The following is an 11551-nucleotide window of genomic DNA, read 5'->3' as shown; positions in this document are numbered from 1 at the left end:
CAGCACTAGCTTGGACTTTTCATAGTATGATCGCCCCATAGCAGTCAAACTTCCTACTTGACAGCTTCTAAGATGAGATATCCCAAGAGAAACAAAAGCAGAAAATGCAGATATCTTAGACCACCCATCAGAATCATTTCCACCAGCCCCTCAAAGGACAAACACATCTACTCTGCAATGTGACTTAAGAAGGGACCAGTGAAAGATGAGTGACTATGAAGGTACTATAAATCCTTCCCTTTTTGATTGAGAATCAGGGTGATTTCTCCATTAAGGAGCTGGCTAATCCATGCCTAGTGCTCTCAATGCTAATACAAAGCTCAAACCATATAGTGGAGGCAAGACTCTTCTATTTCTTGCTTTGAAGATACTACTTGCTCAAGAGCCAAATTGCAACTGGGCTAAGAGTTAACATTCAAAAAGAAATAAAATGCCCTCTGGAACCTCTACTAGCACTAAACATTGTAAAATAGAAGTGATGCAGATCTGTGATGTGACTCCCATTCAAGTTACTGTAATAATGACTAGCCTTGGTGTACAGATGCCTGAGCCAGGAGCTAAATTCAGTATGCAGTTTGGGTAAGTGACAATGGAAAATGTCAGCAAAGAGGGAAAGAGACAGCATCAGAGATGGTGTACTCAGATGCTGTGATTCTCTACAAAACAGTGGTTCTTGCTCCAGGGAGGGTCAAGAACAGTGTTTTGAAAAATGGAATTTCCTTTTGGACTACAAGGCTAGCTTGGTTCCTAAAAACATTTAACTACAATTGTTTTATCCTGTAGGTTATATAATCCTTTGCCCTTCAATCAGAAGTTTTGCTGGTTCACCCAGGGTATGCCAGGGTGAGATAGTGTAATGAGATCTCCCACTTAATGTCATGGAATGTGACTTCTTAGAAGCTTGAAATTAAAATTGAGAGTGCCCAATGCACTGAACCATCTTCTGGGATATCTGTTTTTGGTTTTTCACCCAGAGCACTGCACCTTCTAGAATGCCTGAACAATTGAGAGCGATTATCCTCAATTTTGCCTGAAATTGGGATAGATGAGATGACATACCACAGCCCTCCAAGTGAAGCAGTTACACTGACTCTTGCTGCCCACAGTGCCTTGGTTCATTGAAAGGGACCGTCTCCTGTTTCCACCGCACAATTAGTGCTCCACATCTGCTTCACAGTCTTTTTCAGATCGAAAGGAAAGTTGAAAAACAAAAAACAAAAAACTGGGGAATGCTCAATGTCTTGGAAGCCAAAACCTCTCCATCAGCTGAATTTATTCAAGAGCCAAGTGCTCTCCACCACAAGGCAGTAAAAATACTTTTTCTTTAAAATTAAAGCAAGTTGGTAATGGGGCTTTCATTACTTTTCTTCTTTCAGGTTCTTACTCTGGAAATATGAGCACCTGTTCCAATTCATGAAGTCTACTCTAGGTACATGATAAAGGAGATCCAATGAGGTTTATAAAAGTTGTGTGTCCAAGATATTAGATTTACAGTCCAAAGTGTTTTCCAGGGGAGGCTGGAATTCTGTTCACAGCATCTAAATCCCTGCTCTCCCCCAGCCTCTTTTGGATTGGTTCTTATGGGAAAAGAAATTTTACATGGGCTTCCTTTTTTTTCTTCTTTTCTGTCTTTCCCTTTAGTAATATTGCAAAATGGTACTCAAGGTAAAAGAAAAAAATAGATAATTTGATAGCTTTCCGTGGATGTTGAGCAAGTTTGTATTATTCTTTTTTGGTTTATTTCTTCAACTATTGCAGAACAATGTTTACTTTCCTCATGGTCTTGAAATTGGTGAAAAGGAAGAAAAGAGAAAAGTAGGGGGGCCAATTCAATGTTATTGTAACATATTGGGTATAAAGTGTAATTGGGGACTGAATACTTTGGTCACATTTGGAGATGGCAGGTACCAAACCTGGGGACTCACGCATGCAAAGTCTGTGCTTTACTACTGAGAAGATGTACACACTAGGTACATCATTTTTGGGGTATATATTTGGAAATATATTGCCTGTTTTTCTGTAGTTCTTTGAAAAATTATCTTTTGTCAGTAGAAAGAGCATTCTATTAACTCTACTATTTCTATAATCTGAACTTATCCTTTTGGGTTTTGTTGTTGTTGTTGTTTCCTATGCTCAAGGATAAATGAATTCTAGAGCAAAGGATGCAGTCCCTGCTCCTAATTTCTTCCCAGTCCAGTCAGGGTCTCCAAGGTGCCCTCACTATCGGAACGCCTGTTTTGTTTTGCTGTGTTTTGTTTGAAATCACTTCCAGGAGAGGTCTCAGGATGGAATTCTCTTGTCTCTGTCCTGGTCCTCTACCATTTCTTTAACCTACAGACCACTCTACCTTATCTTCCTTGCCCTCTTGTCCACTTCCATGTCTTCATGTATCATTGATCTGCAGTTACTCTCCCTTATTTTCAATTCTATTGTTTTCTTCAATCAATATCTTTATAAATAGTTTCATGCTATAACTGGCAAGTCCAGAGAAGAAATAGTGTGTCCCCAGCTACCAGTCTTGGGGCTTTGATGTATCTACCTTCTGGCTTGCCTCCAGCCACGCTCTACCAGGTCAAGTCCCACTTCTTCCTTACCTTTGAATGGAGTGAAGTAATCACAGTAATTCTTGTCATTGTTCTTCTGTATTGAATGTATCTTTTTTCCCTAGCTGCTTTTAAGATATTTTATTTATCACTGGTATTTTGCAATTTAGTTCTGAGGCTACTTTATGTGGATTTCATGTTTCTTATGCCAAGGTTGAGAAACTCTGGTCAAGGGTTATTATTCTCCCTTAACGTGAAGCTCATGACTTAAATCCCATGTGACTTTTTAAACTTTCCTGTGCTGTAGGTATTTTCCTCCTTTGCCTTGAGGAGCCTACGAGGAATAGCAGAGAGTAGTTACTGTTTTGTTTTCACTCTCCAATCTCCTTCCCTGCTTTTGTAGAAACTAGTCTTCACTCTTGAAACTTGTTACTAACCCCTCCTTTTACTCATCCCTTCCTCTCCATCTCTGTGATTTCATCCTCCTTTTTAAAAAGGTTTATGCACATTACTTGTCTCATTACTTACTTTCCTCTCCTTTGCTTTTCAAGACTGCACAATTATTTCAAAAATTATCCTTATTCAAGTCCCCAGTAAGTTAAATCTCTGACTGGAGGTGCTGGGAATTGAACCCAGGGCCTCATGCATGCAAAGCACACGCTCTACCACTGAGCTACACCCCCAATTAAAATTTTGTGAATTTCAGAAAATATTTATTGCATGTATCTATTATTGCCTGCAAGTATTTAAGGACCTGAAACTGTTAGCACAGAGATCTCAACATACCACTATTTCTGAAAGCCTAGGTTGCTTTCTTTCACAGCTATATCAGGAGAAAGCTAACAATTGTGGACAGAAAGCCACCGTGCCCAGGCTCTAACTACTCCTGCCGCTGCCCCAAAGTCCGGTCCAGAGAAGATACTAATGGACACTTCCCTCCTCCACGGCGAGAGTCCAAGATACAACGTTCTCTTGCCACTTCAAATCTCTTTTTTCGGTGACACTTCCTTTGGAATTATGTGGATTTTATAGTGAAATGTAAAACCAGATTAGCATGTATAGACAAAAAGTACCTTAAACTTGAATACAAATAGATAAAAAATGAAACTAACTCCATTTCAAATGAATACCACAATACCAAGTAAATGCTTTCCACAGTACTTTGACCTTATATCCACATTACAGAAACAAAAGAAGGACAAATAAATCTTGAATCCTCCTTAGGATGCTTTTTATAGTGCTGTGAGTGTAGCAATGATACATACATATTTTTGTTTTTAAGGATTGAGCAAAGGAATAAATACACTGCTGTTGTTGGAAGCCACTGTTGTCACTATAAGAAAAGTGATACATAAAACCTGAATAGGAGGGCAGAGAGTAGTCCTTAGCCCTGTCTGCTGAAAGAGCCTAGAAACAACACACCCTAGAGTGAAGAGGTGGAGAGACAAGACTTCGGTTACTTCCAACACCCTTCACTGTCCAAACAGTGTCGGCTTTTAGATGGCCCCAGAACCTCTTCCTGTCTGCTTCCCCTTCGCTGCTCCGAAGTTCGTCCACCTGCCATTTTCCTTTCCCGGCTCCATGCCATGATGCTCTCTGCTCTATCCCTCTCCTCCCCTCTGTATCTCTTCTGCAGGTCTCTCCAGCGCTCAGACATTCGACTTTCCAGCCTAGAGTTAACCCTGCTGATCTTTCACCATCACCTGGGAGAGTTTTAAAACGATACAAATTGTGGCCATGGCCCCAGGCCAGGATTTCCTCCCAACCACACGTCTAGGTTGACTGTCGCATACTCTTTGTATAAAGGGAGGCATAGTCTACTTTCTGTGCCCCAGGGGCAGCCCGGCTTTGAGGTCTTGCCTAGACATAGGGCGGGTTTACTGAGAGCTCATCTGTTGCGCTGGCTTCCCTTGCTGAAAGGATTCTGTGTGAAAGAGGCAGGAGAGCAGCTGTGTGCCTTTTCTAATTTTCTCCCTGTCTGCAGTCCCTGAAGGTCTCAGAACTAAAGATGCAGAGTCTTGGAGAGAAGGTGGCATCCACGTTTTCAGACCAAGAGGCTGGGCTCAGCCGAGCAGTTCAGGAAAGTAATGGCAGATACACTCGTCGCTCTTCATTGCAGGCCAAATTTTGTGAATTGAGTCCACTTATCTTACCTCCCTACCTGGACCTAAATTTCCTGAGACTCTTGTGCAGTATTGTGTTCTTTTTGTTAGTTTGTTTTCATTTTTAAAACAATCTATTGAAGTATATCACACATATGCTCACGAACATATTCATACATGAAAATACATAAGCAATAATTGTATAGTAGAAGTTGTGAACTTACAAAACACACATGCGAACATCCTACAGGGCTGCCATAGGTTCCACCCTGGCACTCGTCTGGTGGTGGACTGGAACTTCCATCACGAGGTCCACCAGCATTTCCTGGAGGGGCCAACCGGCGTGGTCTGAACGGGATCTTTCATTCCTGAATGCAATGACTTTTTTCTTAAGGATTTCAGAAACAGTAGATTTTGACCTCTCAACTTAAACTTCTAACATCTACAGATAGTACTGTGACAAGGAAGTGGTGTGGGGGTGTAGCTCAGCGGTAGGGTGTATGTCTAGCATGCATGAGCCCCTGGGTTCAGTCCTCAGTATTCTATTTTACTTCACAGGTCAACTTTTCACAACTTGGCTGCCATTCTCCTTTGTTCTATTTCACAATTTACTGCTGGACAGGAAAGAAATAGAAAGAAAAATAGAAAGAAGGAAAAATCTGACAAAGGCCCTGGGGCAGGTTAACAGATCCCTTTGTATTCTCAACTGCACCTGTGTCTAGGAAGAGTGAAGGCTGAGGTGCAGAAAACCTGCCCACTGATTTTGTTCCCCACCTCCCTTCCACACACAGCTGACAGTAGTTCGAATCACTTACCAAACCTAACTTCTTCTAAGTGGCAGAACAAGGGAATGCATCTCTCAAGGAATTTGAAGATCTGTGATCCTGCTCCTGGTTTTGGAAAGTACTACAACATTAAAACAAATTCTTCCTGCGCATTTGGCTCAATGGATAGAGCATCCATCTACCACATGGGAGGTCCAGGGTTCAAACCCAGGGTCTTCTGACCTGTGTGATGAGCTGGCCCACACAGTGCTGATGCTCGCAAGGAGTGCTCTGCCACACAGGGGTACCCCCCTCTAAGGGGAGCCCCACATGCAGGGAGTGCACCACACAAGGAGAGCCGCCCAGCGCAAAAAAAGTGCAGCTGGCCCAGGAGTGGCTCCCACATGCACAGAGTTGACGCAGCAAGATGACTAACAAAATAAGACAGATTCCTGGTGCTGCTAACAAGAATGCAAGCGGACACAGAAGAACACACAGTGAATGGATACAGAACCCAGACAACTGGGGGGAGGGGGGGAGGGGAGAGAAATAAATAAATAATTTTTTAAAAAATGAATTCTTCCTGTGTTGTCACTCAACCACAAACACCCACCTGCACTCACTTTCTCCAGTAAATCTGAAGGCCTAAGGCAAGGAGGATCGGAACTGCTATGCTTTCCACTATGGTAAACACTTATATTCAGCATTTAAGGTTTCCAAAACTCTTTGACTTAACTCTTTCAAACATCTCTGTAGCAGGCTTTCTCATTGTGTCAGCAGATTCTGAGAAGGAGGGGAGTTTGACAGCTTTGCTAGTTCCCCCAAACTTGGTCCTCAGCTCTGCATCTGCTCTTGATTGCTAATTGCCCTTGTCTTGGGGGAAAAAGTCCATATAAAGTTGATGGAATTGTGAAGTTTATTTTCCTCAAACCCTTTGTGGACGTAACCCTCAGCAGCAGAATAGACATGGAGTGTGGAGCTAGGACTGAGGACAATCTCAGAACGTGTGACGCGTGGAAGGACAGTGAGAATCAGGTGGAAAAGAGGTGCTGGCAGGGCATCCGGCCCAAAGTAGGGGAAGTTGAAATCGCCGTTTGACTGAAGTCGGTGGCTGCTGCTAGACTGGGGAACACTTCATTCTAAGTCCTAATTGCAGAGATATGTATCGAAGACATTGGCCTAGGGAAGTCACTACAGAGTGTCCAGTTTTGTAGTTTCGGGTATAGCAGAACTTATCCAACCAGGAGTCTATAAGGTCAACAGAAAATTAAAGTAATATTTTCTAAATAATTCCCCAAATAGGCAGTGTCCTGTTGAGGGGGTGTAGCTCAGTGATAAGTGCATGCTTGGTGTGTAGGAGGTCTGGAATTCAACCCTCCGCACATCCATCTGCTTTTTTCCATAATAACCTGAAGAACAGACTAACCCTATTTTCTTTTTTTTTTTTAAGATTTATTTTTTATTTATTTCTCTCCCCTCCCCCCCTCCTGTGACCTTCTGTGACAGCTTCCATCCTTATCAGTGTTTCTTTTTGTTGCATCATCTTGCTGCAGTCAGCTCTCTGTGTGGGGGGCACCACTCCTGGGCAGGCTGCACTCTCTTTGGTGCTAGGTGGCTCTCCTTACGGGGCGCACTCCTTGCTTGGGGGACTCCCCTACTCAGGGGACACCCGCTGCATGGTACGGCACTCCCTGCATGCATCAGCACTGTGCAAGGGCCAGCTCCACACGGGTCAAGGAGGCCCTGGTTTGAATCCCGGACCTCCCATGTGGTAGACGGACGCCCTAACCATTGGGCTAAGTCCACTTCCCTAACCCTCTTTCCATACACCTTACTGCGTTACCTGCTGACATTAAAGAGGGTCAATAAGCTGTCCTTAGTCAGGTGCCATTTCAGTGCCGCGGGCTTTAGGACCCCTGAGCCGCGGACACAGGCGCAGGAAGGCGGGGAAGTGAAGAGAAAGGAGCTGCGCCCCGCGGTCGCCTCCAGCCGAAGCGACAGGTCGGTGGCCACACCAAGGACCCGCTCAGTGTGAGTTCCACTTGGGAGTATCTTCTAAAGAACAGAAAAGAAAAAGAACAACGGAAATGAGAAGGAACAAAGAAGGTCCGCGAAACATTTCCTGCGTTTCCTTAGTTTCGTGAGCAGCGGGTCTTGCGCAGTGCAGTGCTCAGAAAACTAAAAAGCAAAACAAAAACAAACAACTAAAACCAAAAGTAAGCAGAAGCAGAAAAGCTTCCGACGGGTGTTCGTGGCGTCTCTCGCCCCCACAGCCGCCGCCGCCGAGAGCCGGGTCCGCGCAGAGCTCTGGGCATCAGGCCCCACGTTTCTCCAGGCCAGTGGTGGTGGGCCCTGGACAAGCAGGGGGCCCTGGGCGCGGCCTCTGCCACGAGCACGTGGGGAACGCAATTTGGAAAACTCAAGGGAGCAGCTCTCAGGTTCCTGGAACAGCTTGAAAACATATTTTCGAGGTGTGAACACTGTTTCCCAGGGCACAGCTATTTTGGGTCCATATTAAATAGATTTTCACAAGAATTTTCCACACAGTGTGTGATGGAAGACGCGGCTAACTTCCCATTCCCACTCAACTGAAAGAGCGAGCTGAGGAAAACGGCAGGAGCGGAGCAAGGAGCGAATGTAAACGTCTTCTCTTCTGACGTGTCCTCAGCGCCTGCAGTCTGTCCTTCGACACAGGCAGAGCTGAGGGGGAATCTGAAGAGAATCTGAAGGAAATTGGTCAAGAACCGCCTTACCCCCTACTTATCTCCCTAGGCTTTCCTCCGCCTGGAAAACTGAAAGAACCAAAGGAAATTGTCAGGAGGCTCTTTTATCTCTTCTTTCTGACTTGGTTTCTCTCTCTTCTTTTTTTTTTTCTATGTAATTTTTAAAATTAAAGTTAATAGATCACAAGGAATGTTACATTAAAAAAATTAAAAAAAACAAAAAACATAAGAGGTTCCCATATAACCCACTCCCCACCCCCACCTCATCATTTTTGTAAATTGTATTTTTTTGAAGATATATACATTACCAAAAAAAGTTACGTTAAAAAATATAAGAGGTTTCCGTATTCTCCCCACCCCTCCACCCCACTCCTCCCACACCAACGACCTCCCCCATCATGGGGCACACTCATCGCACTCGGTGAACACGTTTGGGGCACTGCTGCGCTATATAGATAATAGATTACCCTGTAGTTCACTCTCCCCCAGTGCATTCAGTGGGTTACGGCAGGATATATAAGGCCCAGCATCTCTTTAATATTATTGCAAAATGGGGGCAAAAGTGAATTGCCTATTAACGTTCAAGCTTTGGTTCCAGTTCAAGAAACTATAAATCAGAGAACGTTTAAAATAACGAACTGGCTCGGGTGTTTTTTTGTTTCGTTTTTCGTTTTGGCGCTGCTGGGGCTGGGGATTGAACCCGGAACCTGCTATGTGGGAGGCTGGCCAACCCCTGAGCTGCATCGACCACGGGGCTTGTTCCAAAACCGAATTCAAGACGTTTATCTCGAAACACAGCTGTGGAGGTACCGGGAACCAAACACAGGGCCTCGTGGACGCGAAGCGAGTGCTCTACCACTGAGCTACACCCCCACTTGTACACTACTTCGACCTCCTATATCGGAGAAAAGACGTTTATTACTTGCGGATCTGGCACTGGGATTAGTGCTTAGTGCTAAGGGCCCCAGCAGCGACTTTGGACAGGAGGCGCGACGGCAGCACTCGCGGAAACGAATTCTTTTCTTAACATTATTTTCCCCTTCTCCGGGTCACTAAAGAGCAAGACGGAAAAGGAAGGACCGGAAGAAGAGCGAGAGCAGCAGCTCGCCAGCTCATTTCGGTCTCCCTTCGTTTCTGAGCAACGTTGGGGTCGCGCAGCTCCGGGGCGAGCGCGCAGGGAGGCTCGCTCCGCCGGCCCGTCCCGCCCCTGCTCCTCCCTCTGCCTCTGTCAGCGCGTCCATCTAAAACTGGGCCGCGTTTCCATACCTGGGCGGCCCCGGAGCCCAGACGGTCTTAGTGAGAGAGTAGGTGAAATTCAAAAATAAGATTAAGCGAGAAAGAACACGGGAACACCGCTAAAGAAAACTTCCCTCTTATTTTAGAAGGAAGCTGCGAAAAAAAAAGTCCCCGTCGGGCCGAAATAGCTCAGTTGGGAGAGCGTTAGACTGAAGATCTAAAGGTCCCTGGTTCGATCCCGGGTTTCGGCAGGACTGTTTTATTTACTCCTGTACTTTATCCCTCACTGAACAATTGCTGCGTCCTAATCCCAAGAAGTGTATATATCACGAGACCTTTACTGCTCTTGGCTAATCCAGTCAAGGTGTATACATATATTTTATTCTTTTCTTCTTTGGTTGTATATTCCACTCATCCCCCACGAAGTGTTAACTGACAGTGCATATTTTAAGATTTCAAAACCTCAGAAATTAAGGGGGTAAGAATTTCCGATGCGCTAATGCCAACGCACTTATCCATTCCTGCTTCCGTAGTAGCTATGTGTGCGGTGGGAGAGAGGTGTTTTTAACCACAAGAGATATGTAGAAGACACGTTGTAAAAGAAACATTTTGCTGTGTGAGAATCTGTATGTTGCCGTGGTATACGTGAGGAAAATGAAATTTTGCAGATCAAAATTCTACATTTCTGAGCCCACTCCATTATTAACCTGCAGGAATGAGGAAAATTGTTGAACATTAGTGAGCTTTTAAGCAGTTACAAGAATATCCCCAAGTTTTCTTGTTTCAAAACATCTCTGCAGCCTTGCACGCCTGTCTGGAATATCCACATTTTAAGTTATTCCTGGTTTTGGATCCAGGAAAGGACAAAAAATAAGCATTTCTGTATGATCACTGTTCTGAAACGTTCACAAGGGCCCAGAATCCTGAAAAATGAAAGCAGGTGGACAGAGAAGGCATCAGGGCTCATCTGCACGTATCTGATTTTGTTCCGCTCTAACTGCATCATCTTTCTTGAAGTTATTTGTTAGAGGTAATAATCCTTAATTTTTGTCTTTTTGAACTATTTTTTCTTTTTAAATAGAGTTTTGGGTTTAAAGTGTCCAGTTTTCATCGATAGCCCTAAACACTGTGAGGAGAAAACACTTTACACTACTCCAACATCAGATCTCATCAAGTGGCAAAAGGGAAACTGGTACGAAGCAAGAAGCATCATCAGAGTAGGCACATGAACTGTACAGGAGCTGGAGCCCCTGGGCATTCCTTAGGGCACACGGCCCTTCTCAACTCTGAAGACTGTGTTTCATTTGATTGGACGAACAACATCATTGAGTGCTTTATTGCCTAATTCAACAATAATTCTCTTATATTCTGTTGGGGTGGGAGGAATAGGATGGTTCACAATCATAATTAGTCTCCTATTGAATACCTGAAAAATGAGGCTATGCCTTGGCTATGTAAAAAGGGGTGTTGTAAAGATTAGAGGATATCACATATGTGAATTGGCTAAGTTCAAGCATGATATAAAACTTAATTATTAGCAGACCATGCTCCATACTCTCTGGATTTAGGACTTTCCCAGAATGGTGAGGTGCCTAATCAGATATTATCTTCCCTTGACAGTGCTGTCGAATAGAAATATAAAGCAAGCCATAAACTAGAGACTTTTGTAAGTCTGGGTTTTCTAGTAGCCACACATTAAATAAGTAAAAATAAACAGATACAATTAATTGAATAAATAACACATTAAATAATCTGACAGAGCCAAACATTATCATTTCAACAACTAATCAAGTTAAAAATTATTAGTGAGCTATTTTGCATTTTTCTGATATTAAGTCATTGAAATCTCGTGTGTATATTATACTTAGAGCACATCTCCATTTGGACTAGCCATATTCCATATGTTCAAAAACCAGATATGGCTAGCAGCTATCATATTGGGCAGCGCAGGGTTAATTTTATATTTCATTTCCTTGCAGTTTTTTTTTTTGGGGGGGGGGTCCTCCTTTATTTTTTTTTGTCTTTATTTTTTTAATATTACATTAAAAAATATGAGGTCCCCATATACCACCCCACCCCCTTACCCCACTCCTTCCCCCATAACAATAACCTCCTCCATCATCATGAGACATTCATTGCATTTGGTGAATACATCTCTGAGCACCACTGCACCTCATGGTCAA

At 43.7% G+C, this 11551-nt stretch overlaps 2 non-coding genes across 2 annotated transcripts; one reads left to right on the top strand and one right to left on the bottom strand.

Annotated features, from left to right (window-relative positions):
- Positions 1-3154: 3154 nt before the first annotated feature.
- Positions 3155-3226, bottom strand: TRNAA-UGC (transfer RNA alanine (anticodon UGC)). Its single transcript has one exon. It is a non-coding gene; the product is annotated as a tRNA-Ala (tRNA).
- Positions 3227-9546: 6320 nt separating this feature from the next.
- Positions 9547-9619, top strand: TRNAF-GAA (transfer RNA phenylalanine (anticodon GAA)). Its single transcript has one exon. It is a non-coding gene; the product is annotated as a tRNA-Phe (tRNA).
- The last annotated feature ends 1932 nt before the right edge of the window (positions 9620-11551 follow it).

Source organism: Dasypus novemcinctus, chromosome 22 (genome assembly GCF_030445035.2).
Source record: "Dasypus novemcinctus isolate mDasNov1 chromosome 22, mDasNov1.1.hap2, whole genome shotgun sequence".
NCBI lineage: Eukaryota > Metazoa > Chordata > Mammalia > Cingulata > Dasypodidae > Dasypus > Dasypus novemcinctus.
Note: the sequence above shows the minus strand (reverse complement) of the source record. Positions and strands in the feature narration are given on the sequence as shown.